Below are 11,582 nucleotides of genomic sequence, written 5' to 3'. Positions count from 1 at the left end.
TTTTGTTCTCCAGCCACCTTTCCTCACGGTAGGCCCACGTTCCTCCTCATCGAACGTGGAAACGGCATCCCAACTCTGGCAGTTTCATCCCCCTCCCTGACAAATCCGTCTCCAAAAAAACATTCTCTCAATTCAATCAAGTCCTTCCTGCTCAAAACTCTTGAGCTCAGGCTCATCTCGCCTGTTGGGTTTGGTCGGAAATATTTGTAAAATACCCGACTAGCACTGACGCCACGTGTTTTCCTGCAGCGAGAGATAATTCAAACTTTCCGTACAAACGGCAGCATTTGCCCCCACGGGCGCTGCGAAGGCCCGGCAGCTGTACCCGGCATTCCCCGATACGGCAGGGAGCCTCTTGAACTAGAATTGTTATTTTTAAATCGGATACACGTGCGTATGTAAAACAAAACCCAGAAGCGTTCATCCGATGAATCCGTGTCCCGGAAATGGATCGAGACGGGAAGGTGTGAGTGTGGCAGGAGGAAAAATAAAACCTCCGCCGTTAAAAAGGCTCAGTGAGGAGTGAAAAAGCGTGAATTTAAAACACAGAGGCAGAGCGGGTTTGGGGGAAAGGGCTCTTTTCGGATGGGTGTTAGGCACGGATGTTTCCTATCGTGGTGGCAGCTGTAATAGAAGACTCACCACATCACTCTGTTTAATAAGCACTTGTGATCAGGTAACGACCTGCGTCCTTTACGGTCTTCCTCCATGACTCCTCAATCCCCTCATGAGCCTCTTAACTTGTTCGACATAAGGTCGCTGCTGTGGGTCGTGGATTTTGGCCCCGGGAGGGAAATACGGGCTCACGGTTAGCGTGCACCCATTCCCCATTACTCGCTCGCTCCGAAGCCCATTCCCTATCAAAATCCCTTGCTCTGTCGCAGAGGCTCCTTCTGCACTTCCCGCTCTCTGAGCATAAATGAGCTTTTTCGGTCCAGCACGAGTCCAGGCAGCTGCGGTAGAAACCAAGTTGGAATAAAAGGCTCTTGGGCCTGATCTCTCCTCCCTCCCTGTGCCCCCCCAGCCGCCTGCTGCTCCCTCAGACACCTCCCTGCACCTCTCCAAAGATTTTTTTTCCCCCTTCCAGCACCATTTTCCCACCTTGGCTGTCCCACAGGTCAGCACGCAAAGACCCGCATCCCTCCCCGCCCCTGGCTGCTGCTTTTATTTTATTTTTCTAACCATCTTTCCCTCACGGTAAGCCCAAGTTCCACCTCGTTCAGCACGGAAACAGCCACCAAGAGGACTCTGGCGCGTCTGAGAGAAGATGGGCTTCAACGCTGGAGCGACGTTTACCTGCGCCTCTTCGCTTCAGCCGCCCCAGAAGAGCATCCCCCGTCTCAGACGGGCCCGTACAACGGGAATTTGGGCGCCGAAAATGATTCCGCCGAAAAGGAGCTGCTGCCTGCGGAGAAACGAAGGTGACCGACGCCGAAGAGGAGACGTCCGCACCCCCAAATCCCGCGCTGAAGACGGAGGTCGGACCCCGCGGGCCCCCGCCTTCGCCGGCCGCCATTTCCCCTCTCCCGCTCTCCCAACCCCGGGGGCTGAGCGGCCCCTTACTCACCCCCTCGCCTCCATAATTTGGGGGGCTGGCGGCACCCCAGAACTCTTCCCCCAAACCCGAGCCACGTCCCCCGGCGTGCCGCAGGCCGCCGGCTCTCCCGATGACAACCGCCTCCTCGGCTCCCGCTCCGGTTGAGGGTTCCTGGCTGCCGCCCAGAAAATCATGAGGTAAAAATGGGGTGTCTTGGCGCCCTGCGGCGTTTCGGGGACCTGCCGGGGTCCCCCGGGCCGGCTGTGCGTCGTTCCCCGCCGCGGGCAGGTGCTGACAGCGGCTGCCGGAGGTGCGAGGGCCCGGCGAGCTGGGGCCACGGCCCCGAGGTCCCCGCCGCCGGCCCCGCCGCCACCGCCCGCCTCCCGCCCCCGCCTCCCCGGCTCCTCCGCCCTCCGCGCCGCCCGAGCACCCGCTCCTCCCCGCCGCCGCCCCGGCCTCCGCGGCTCCGTCCCCGGCCTCCCCGGCGGGCCGCCGCCTGCATGTCGTTGCTGCCCGCCGCCGCCGCCCCGCCGCCCTGCCGCCGCCGGCCCCGCCGCCCCGCCGCGCCGGATGCAGGTGAGCGCCGCGGCCTCGACGGGGCCTGGCGGGGCGGGGGGGGGGGGGGGGTGGAACGGGCCTGCGCCGCCATGTCGGGCCCCGCCGCCGCCGCCCCGCCAGCACCGGGGCCAGCAGCTGGGGCGGCCGCCGCGGCCTGGGCCGCCTCGCAGCCCGCCGCTCCGCGCCCTCACGGATCGGGGTGTGCGGAGCGGGAGCCGCGGGTGTATCCCCGGCGAGGGGGGGGGGGGGGGCAGGGTCCCCCCGAGGGGCCGGGGGGGGTGAGGAGGGAGCGGGGGTCCCGGCGCCGGGCCCGGCGGTGGGGGATCCCCGGAGGCTGGGCCGCAGCGTTGGCAGCCGCCCCCGGAGCTGGTTTTGGGGTTGCCGGGCTCACCCCGTAGCCCTGGCTGAGGGCAGCAGCTGTGGGGCGAACCCTGGCAGCGGGGTGAACCCCGGCCGTGGGGCAAACCCCGGCTGTGGGACAAACCCTGGCCATGGAGCAAACCCCGGCCGTGGGGTGAACCCCGGCTGTAGGGCAAACTCTGGCTGTGGGACAAACCCTGGCCATGGAGCAAACCCCGGCCGTGGGGTGAACCCCGGCCGTGGGGCAAACTCTGGCTGTGGGGCGAACCGCAGCCGTGGAGCGAACACGAGCGCTTGGCCCCAATCCCCTCCGGGCCGGCCAGCATCCCATGGCGGGACCTTCACCTGGCACCGCGGGTGACCGGGCAGCGGGGCTGGCGAGGGTGTTTTCGGGAAGGCGTGGGTCTCGCCGCTTTTTCCCCCTGGTCCGCAGCAGTCCCGTACGGGGAAGATGGCGGGAACGTCACCTGCAATAAAAGCTGGGCTTCAAGCGCGGGCGGTGGTGCTTGCGAATAAAATAACGCGCCTAAACGCGGAGGTTTTGTAGCAGTTTGGAGCTTGCTTTTTAAACTTAAGTACTCTTGGTAAATATGTCGGAGGGCTGGGTTGCTTTCGGCTGTTTCACGGCCACACGAAGTTTTATCTGACCTTCTGAAATCTTTGGACAAGTCGCCTTTATCAGGCCCTTTTTGAAACTTTGACTAGGCTAAGTATTTGCTTTGGGGAGTTACAACTTCTCGTGAGCCGGCCTGCTGATAAGGATTTTAGACGGCCTTGTTTAAGCAGGGGGGTTTGCTGCCATTAAATTCATACCTGTGCCATCCCCTCTCTGTGACGTTCAGCTGCTCAGCCGAGCACAAACGCGCTCCCCCGCGACCTAAAGCTAAGCTGGAGGGGAAAACACCTCATCCTGAAGTCGCTCACGGTTATACTTCTCGTGTGTCTAGACATGGCTGATAATGAAAGTGATGGTCATGTGTCTATTTTTATCCTCTGCCATTCCTTTGAGATGTTTTTGCCCCAGTGCTTCCCCCCCCCCAAAAAAAAAAATTTAAAAAAAGTGCATTATTTCTAACGACAAAGACTTCCCTGTGACACAGCCCGAGGAATTCCTAGAAGCTCCATCCCAATTTGGAGGGCCAGAAAGCTCTGACGAAGGTGGAGCATGGCCTTTACGAACACGGCACAGCCAGCGATTTTATTTCTGTGTCGTCCCTATCAAAATAGGAAGCGATGGTGAAATTCGTGCTGCCAAATGTCGCGCTCCCGAGACGCAGCCCGCTTCAGGTACGGCCACGTGCTGGCGATACCTCACAAAAGATCAAGGCAGGCTTTACGTTGGAGGTTTATTTTGCGCCGCGCTTCCTGTATGTAGCCCTTCTCCTTTGCACAGCCCTGCGCTTCGGACGGCTTTATGCATTATTGAACGCAGGCAGGTTCAGAGGCACCAAAGGGCTTGCCTGTAGCTTTCTTTTCCCCCACGGAGGGTGGTGGGAGTTTATTTACAGCTTGATTTTGTAATTTTGCTCCAGAGCAGATGGGCAGCGCACGCTTCTGACACCTTGCTGCTCCGTGCTCTGGAATAACGATAGGCACCGCCGTACGCACGACCCGCAGTATCGCGTCGATGCGTCCGAATAGAACTTAACGTTTGTCAGCTCGCGCGTTAAATCCCCTTGCCTGCCGTCTTCAAAGACGACTGAAGCTGGCAAAAGCCCCGTTTGACTGCTCGGTTTAACTGAAGGGTGGGAATTTTGCAGCGCTTCGCTGTCCGCTAAACAAATCCTGTTGAACACTTTCAGTTTTGTTCTTCTCTTACTATTAAAAGTGAGGGCGGTCTGCTCCGAGTGCTAAAGGACAGCAGAATTTAATTTATTCCGTTTTTATCTTTTCTTCCTACAGGGGCTCCTTCTAATTTAGTTTGTGTATTTAATTGAAGGATAAAGTACAATGTAAATGGCTGATGGGTATTGCCACGTTCCTGAGCTAAGTTTATGTTTCTTCTCTCCTTGGAAGCTGAGATCCTAACGTGTCAGCAGCACAGGAATAAGGCTCCCCATCATCAGACTGTCAGAAGAACTTAGTTTGGCAGCGGCACGAAAAACGCAAAACCTTGCGGATTCATTTCAGTCGCCGTTGAGTTTCCCACCAGGTCTATATGGCAAACTTCTGCTGGCACAGCTCTGTCTGCGAGCGCCGTGACGAGGTGTGACCCGTGACTGACATAGCTGTGCCAGCAGAAGCCCCAGCTTGTAGAAGCAGTTATCTGCAAAAGTGCACTTTTACTGATATAGCTTGTTTTCATTTTTAAAGGGTGTTTTCCCTGTCCCGGTAGCGGTGCTGCTGCCGGTAAAGTACCGTGCTCCCAGGGACGTAGTGTAATTTAAACATTTATTTGCCTGGCTTGGAAGGGACGACTGGTCAGGGTGTATTTTCCGCGTGCGGCTCTCCTCTTCCCATCCACGGTCTGTAGAAGCTCCGTCACGTTTGCAGTGGGAATTCTCTGGTGGAAGTAAGTGGTGTTATGGCTGCTGCTTGTTTTCTTTCCTTCCAAAGGTGTTTATAAAACTTGCATTTCATGTGATAAGCTGGGATTTTTTTTCCCCATGTGGACTGTGTTTATTTTTCATTAACAGTCTTGTTTTTGCAAAGAGCAAGGCAGGCTTTTGACCAAGTTTGCCAGGCACGATAATATTTAGCTTTCACACCAGTCTTACAAGAAATAAGCCAGAAAGTGTTCCCAAGGTGTGTGCGGACTCTGGTAGCAAAATGAAAAGGCACCACTGGAGAAAAATTAATTAATTTCCACAGTGGGGTAAGTCTTTCCTTAATTTAAATCTAAAACACTCAGAAGAAAGACTTACTTTTAGTGAGATCACAGCAGCCGCTGCCTTTTTTGTTCAGAGTCAATGTGCACAAACGGGGATGTGTATTTCTTTGTTCTTATTAAAACCTTTCCAAGGCTGTGCTGTTTTTAAGTGATAAAATTAGGCATCAATAACGTGCATAATTTCAGAGCAAACTTTCTATCTGTGAAAAAAAAAAAAAATATTGCTTAGATCAGCTTTAATCTGCTGGACACTTTTGGGTTACTTGGGTTTAAAGGGGGAAATAAATACGAATAAATGGCTTGCTTACTATTTATTGGAAAGAGCTTTTGGGATGCCAAAAGAGCACTCCAGGCACCGGATGTAACCTGATTTGCAGAATACTGAGAAAGCAAATATAATGGTGGAGCTTAGTTGTTTGGGAACATAAGATGGCATTTGAGAAAACTTTAAAAAATAAGTTAAAATATGTCTTAGGCATATTTCGATTTAGCAGGATTTGCTGTGGATTTACTACTTTAGAGCGTTAAGTGCTAACCCTCTTGTAATTCCCCCCCCCCCAAATTCTGTGGTTCTTTTGATGATAGCCTGTAATCAAGGCTTGGGTGCTTGCTACTTGCTTTCTTCAGCTTAACAGAGCGTTTCTCCTGTCTCGAGCAGATTTGCTAGCGCCCTAAAGATATAGAGAGCTCTCCCCTGCATTTGTCTGCGTCCCCTGCACGCTACCGGCGACTCAGGCTAGGGGAGCAAGCTGCCTTTAAATGCTGCGCTTACCTTGCTCAGGACGCCCAGCTGGCAGGCTCTTCCATCGCTCCAGAAAGCTGCGTAGAAATTGTGAGTAAATCCAAGAGCTGTGCCTTCTCCTCCATTTATCAGGTTATCAGTCAAAACACGCGGCAAGCTATTTTGATGGTGCAGCTGTCCCAGCTGAGCTGACTGAACTTTGCTGGTGCCGGAAGGGGAAGTGCTGCTTTGCTCCCAGCCCTGCCACTCGTCGGACCCTGTGCTGAGCCAGTTTCGCTCACTAACCTGACAGTAAATCAACCAAAAAACCAGGAGATGGAGCCTGCAAAGCATTCATGTTTTTTAAAAGCGTTGACTCTTAGATCGGCAGTGACAGTACCGTGTAACTTCACCTTTAGATTAATTCTTTGGGTTTCAGCGATTTCTCTGTACAGCTTCTCCATCTCACCTGTAAAGATAAAAGCAGAGACTTTCTAAGGACGTTTCTTTATCGGTATCTTTAGCTGGTGACAACGTTTCTGGAATTCTCTTGCTCTCCTTCACAATCTTAAAAGGCTCGTGCATCTCAGGTCTGTGTTGGCAAACTTCACATGTGTGCCTCCCACTGCAAGACACCCCACCCCCAGAAAAGAAAAAAAAAAACCCCAAAAAAACCCAGACAGCTCAGAGGGGACAAAGCAAACTCTGAAGTACCCCGCAGGAGATGGCAAAGAGACTTTATATGCACGGGATTTACTGGATCCATTTGTGCCTCTTTGCGGAGCGTCTTGGAGTAGATCTCAAAGAGTAAAATGCAGAGAGGACAACAAGCCAGCTGGCTTGCTTTGAAGCTTGGTAAATTCACACAAGGGCTACGTGACAGCTACCTGTAATGGCCAGGTACTGGACGTGACTTGGTTTCTGCTATTTGGCAGAAAACTCCTCTCTTAGAGTTCTAAACAATTTAAAAAAAGAAATCCACAAAAACACCCCAACAAACTGAAATTACTCTGAATTTAAAAAAAAAAAAAAAAAAAAAGAGCAGCACTGGATGAAAATCTCTCCAGAGAAGTTGCTCTGGAATCCTGTTTAAAAGAACAACTTTTGCAGCTGCCTGCACATTTCCCTACAAAGGATCAAGAAGTGATTTAACAGTGTTCAGACACTACCAGAGAGCTTTCCCTCCAGGGCTTGAGAGGTGGTCGTTGAAAATACGATTAAAGGTAGGCAGAAATGCCTTATATGATGTTCTACAAGAAACAAATTTTATTCCTTTCAAGGGGAGATGTTAAAGCAGCACTGATAAAAACGCTCCAAGATGAAGAAAAAGCAGCTACAAACAATTTTAGCTACAACTCGCAGTCAGTGAACACAGATTTTTTTTTTTAAGTCGTACGAAGCCAACACCTAGGGCCCAGGAAGAGAACCCCGTTTAGCCATTGCGTGTCACGCACACAAGTAATTTAACTGAAGCTCGTAACCTGCGTGTGTACACAAGGAACAGATAAGGCTGTGTGCGTTCACCCTTACTTTGGCATTTCCTGATGTAAATGATTAATGGTGTTCTATGATTGCACGGCACTGTAGTTGTTTATGCTTCGCGTTCAGCTAAATGGTTTATTGTCTTTCACATTCTGCTTGCCTGTAAAGGAGCTTTGTTTTTTCTGAGAAAGGTATATAAAATGAGATTAAAAGGGCTGTGGGACTCTATCTGCAGATTCCCTAGGATACGAAGTCTGTGGTATAGGTGCGTATTTTAGGTAAAGTCAACACTGCACGCACGTTGTCTGCGGGCAGATTTCACAGCCCTGTTAATAAAGGCGCTCGGACCGTCTCCGCTGCCAGCAGCAAAATGAAATACTTTTCCCTTTTGAAACTTCCACTTTGAGCAAAACAGTGAGAGTAGGGCCAGAGGAGAGAGGAAGAGGAGGGGTTTTCGCTCATCGCCTCCCTGCCAAAAGCGAGTTGAGGCTTGCTCGTGACACTGATGGTTAAGAGTGGCAGTGTCAAAAATAGCCATTTTGGGATCGAAACAGCAGCGCTGCTCTCTGCCTCCAACTCAAGCAGGTCCGCGGGAACTCTTGTACTATTTTACTTGTCCCACCAAAGCGCCCGCCTTGCCGGCGACAAAAATCAGTACGTGTTACCGAGGGAGAAGTCTAGGAATCAAGATGACAACCCTGAGGAGGGAGCATATACTTTCCGTGTCCCCAGGGTGATGGATCTTCAGAAGGGGTTTTCGTTTCAGGGTTTTTCCCCCCCCTGCAGCTTGAGGATTGGTAAATCTTTGTTTACAGACACGAACCGACTGATCCTTCGGAGCACCCTGCCATCATCCCCGCTGCTGTGAATCAGGATTATTTGTTACCCTAAACCAAGCGTAAAGGCAAACCTATTGTGCCCTTGGATAGAAGCAGCAGGAATTTTTATGGCTAGGAAAGTACCGGAGGCAGCGCTCCTCCAAAAAGGGCCTTTGCCCTTCCCGAGTTACGCACCCACCTGCGGTGTCCGGAAGCCCGTGTTGGAAAAGTGAACGCAAACCAAAGCTCCCGACTAAGGCTCCTTTATCCTGGCCACCAGTCCTTACACAACTACTGCTGCGAGTCCAGAGCCCTCCAGTCTCCTACTTACAACCACCTGAAACTAAAAAACAACCCAATTCAGCTATCTTAAAATGCTTTTTAAAGGCAAAAAAATATTCGTGGGCTGAGGCAGCTCTGCAAGTTGCAGAAGAGAGGGGAACGTTTAGCCTTGCGTTGCTGCGGAGGGAGGTTTTCTTGTCCGCTTTTGGGGCAGGGGGAGCAAGGAAAAAGCTGGGGGAAAGGGAATTGCCTTCTGCTTAGCAACATACACGCCACGGCTCGCAGCTACAGGCGGAAGGGGTGCGTAGCCTTCACCTTACGGGGCCCCAATATTGAAAAGGGAGCTCTCCCCACCTAAAAAATTTCTGTGCTTTTCTTCTTAAGTCATTTTGACAACTCCAGAAGCCTGCTTCACTGACAGATCATTTTGAAAACCAGGTTTTTATGGACTGCAAAGCAAAATTTTGTGAATGCTAAGATGTATGCCTTTGGGGTAAATTTGAAACCCAGAAAGCCTCTTTTGTTTTCATTTCTTCGAGTGTCCACTAACAGCTGAGACAACCTTTTGGGTTTTTTGCGAGTTTCTTTTCTGAGCCTCACATTGGGAGCAATAGTGCAAAGTGACCCCCTCTTCTTTTTGTCCTCTTTGCTTTGGTGTCAGGGTCCGTCCAACGTATTGTTTTAGTTCATCAGATTTCACAAGTATCATCAAGATGACTAGAAAAAAGCATCCGCTTTTGGTCAAGCTGTTAATAAGAGTCAGGATTCGTAGACTGTGCTCAAGTTTGCTGTTTACCCTTTAAGGGCAGCTGAATGAGTTGTTGGGGTAGTTTTCCCCTCGCTTTTCAGGAATGCTTCCATCTGACAGAACATCTTTGTGCCTTCTAATCACAAATTAATTTTGCTTTTTTTTTTTTTTGCCTTCCTAAGAAATCAATCTAAAGCTCTCAAGGTTCTGGCTTGGCTTTAAGTATGTAGAGAGAAGCATCTTGAGGAAGACTTCCCTCTGCAGGTTTTTAGCTGGCTTTTTCCCCGACTTCATACTTGCAGGAAAATTGAGAAAGGGGGAAAGCAGAAAACGTACTTTGTATGCTCTGCTGGATATTACCCTCCTGTGTTTTGCAGACAGTGGAGTGGAAAGGTCCTGCACTTTTTTAAATTTTCAGCTCTGTGGCCTGCAGCTGTTCCTGCTCCTGGTGCTTAACGCTAAGATTTCATGGCCTAACAAGGTATTTGAGAGCTTCCCGTGGAAAAGTCCCATTCAAGCACTCGGAATTAATTTATCTCTTCCATCTAAGCTACGGAGTTTGCTCTTGGGGGGTGGAGGTGAATGCATACCTGAGACTTGCTTGCCGTATGTACTTATGTGAAGTCAATAAGCTTCCCGAGAGGTGCGTATCTCCCTCAAATAAAAGTCTTTTATCTTGAGTCAGCCTTGACGCACGGAGAGTATCCTTTGCTCTTCTCGTCGTTTCAGGCCGAGAGCTGGAGCAGAATTAAAACGCTCGGAGGAAAGCGTAGAGTTGTCACCCCATCATCCACGGGGCGAAACACAGGTGGGAACCGCTACCAGCTCTGTGAAATTGCCAGCGTTTCCTGGCCTTTCGGAAAGGGTTGGTTCGCTCGCTTCTTGTCGGAGCACGTATCGGTATGCGCTGCTCAGCCCCTGCACACATGACACAGGCTGCTGCAAGATAGAGCTTCCTGCTGATACAGATAGGAAGCTTCGAAGTGATTTGCAGGGGACATAAAAGCAGAATAGTTGTCAGAAACGCTGCTCTCCAGGTAAAAAAAAAAAAACACTCTTCTTTGCATTTCCTTAGACTCGTGGAACTTGCAGCTCCTGGCAGGAAAAGGCCAACTGAGGCAGTGCTGAACGTAGTTCCAGGCAACTGGTTAGTGCTTCCTCTATTATCTTAAAATTCAATTTATATTTATTCTGTTACATGAATTTACTACTGTCCTGGAAGTGGGAGAGAGCTAGCACAGCATGAATTATCCACCTAGCAGAAATTTCCACTTGTGAACGCCTTTCCTCTAATCCCTTTTCATTTGGGAAAGTTAAGAAGGCAAAAGGAAAACGGGGCCAGACGACTTCTCACATACCAGAATATAGACACAGGTGCCAGGAAGAGTCGGGTTCAGACTGTCAGGTGGCCCTTGGCTTGCATTTTTTCCCTCCAGCCAAATCACGTCTTACCATTGGGAATGGTTCAATCTCCAGGCACATCTTTGTACCTGTACAATGGAGCAAAAGATTGTGAAGGAGTGGAGGCCGTCAGATAAATTAGGAATATTTCGGGTGGATGAGCAAAGCACATACATAAAGTATTTGAGACCTGTGGATAGAAGAGGAGGTTTGTTGTGTTGTTTTGTTTTTTACAGTACTAGAATCTCTTTGAAGTGTCTCGGATTACGAGGTTATATAGCCTTTTTGCAGGCTTATTTAGCAAAGTTTGAGTGAGGCTGTGGCCTTAGGATATCTGTTTCAGCCTTTGATGTATTTTTTGGTGTATGATTTGACTTGAAGACTGCACAGTGACTAGTCCTGTGATGAACTGCAAGATGTTTTTCTGCCTGCTGTAATAACCCGTAGGTGCTGTCAAACAAAGCTCCCCACAAGTGTTAAGGTGGTACCGTTCAATTTTAAATTGATGGCCTTTTATTTCACGGCAGCTGCAGGTATGGACAAAACAACCCTGGACATGTGTGTGAGGAGATGAGTATAACTCAGAACTATTTTCTACTTGGAAAATTATGTGTTTTAAAACCTCAAGCTGTCAACAACGCTACAGCATTCCTGAATCCGTACCTGCCTCTTCCGCATACCCGCTGTGTCTGTGCTCTCGCTTTAGGCTCCGTTTCTGTAAAGCAGCGGGGCGCGTGCAACCCAGCGCTGAGCGACGCTTGGTAGGACCGGGGCTTCGGACTATATTTCTCTTCTTTAACTTCCTTTCAGAGATCATTATCTTCTTTGCAAGTAAATACAGCCCT

General features: G+C 50.6%; 1 protein-coding gene, 1 long non-coding RNA gene and 1 other non-coding gene across 3 annotated transcripts in view; 2 read left to right on the top strand and 1 right to left on the bottom strand.

Moving 5' to 3' along the window:
• The first annotated feature begins 4,932 nt into the window (after positions 1-4,932).
• The window catches only part of CNOT6L (CCR4-NOT transcription complex subunit 6 like), a 30,916-nt gene continuing 24,266 nt past the window's right edge, over positions 4,933-11,582 (top strand). Inside the window, exon 1 of the mRNA XM_009490969.2 lies at positions 4,933-4,967. The gene's annotated coding sequence lies outside the window, so the exon portion shown is untranslated. The remainder of the gene's footprint in view (positions 4,968-11,582) is intronic.
• LOC142593437 (uncharacterized) lies at positions 5,594-6,397 on the bottom strand. The gene is made up of 2 exons (XR_012831017.1): positions 6,058-6,397; positions 5,594-5,666 (listed from the first exon to the last, which is right to left on the bottom strand). It is a non-coding gene; the product is annotated as an uncharacterized LOC142593437 (long non-coding RNA).
• LOC142593505 (small Cajal body-specific RNA ncR26) lies at positions 9,015-9,078 on the top strand. The gene has a single exon (XR_012831034.1).

Source organism: Pelecanus crispus, chromosome 4, assembly GCF_030463565.1.
Source record: "Pelecanus crispus isolate bPelCri1 chromosome 4, bPelCri1.pri, whole genome shotgun sequence".
Lineage (NCBI taxonomy): Eukaryota > Metazoa > Chordata > Aves > Pelecaniformes > Pelecanidae > Pelecanus > Pelecanus crispus.
The sequence above is the reverse complement of the archived record's forward strand: the minus strand, read 5'-3'. Positions and strand labels throughout refer to the sequence as shown.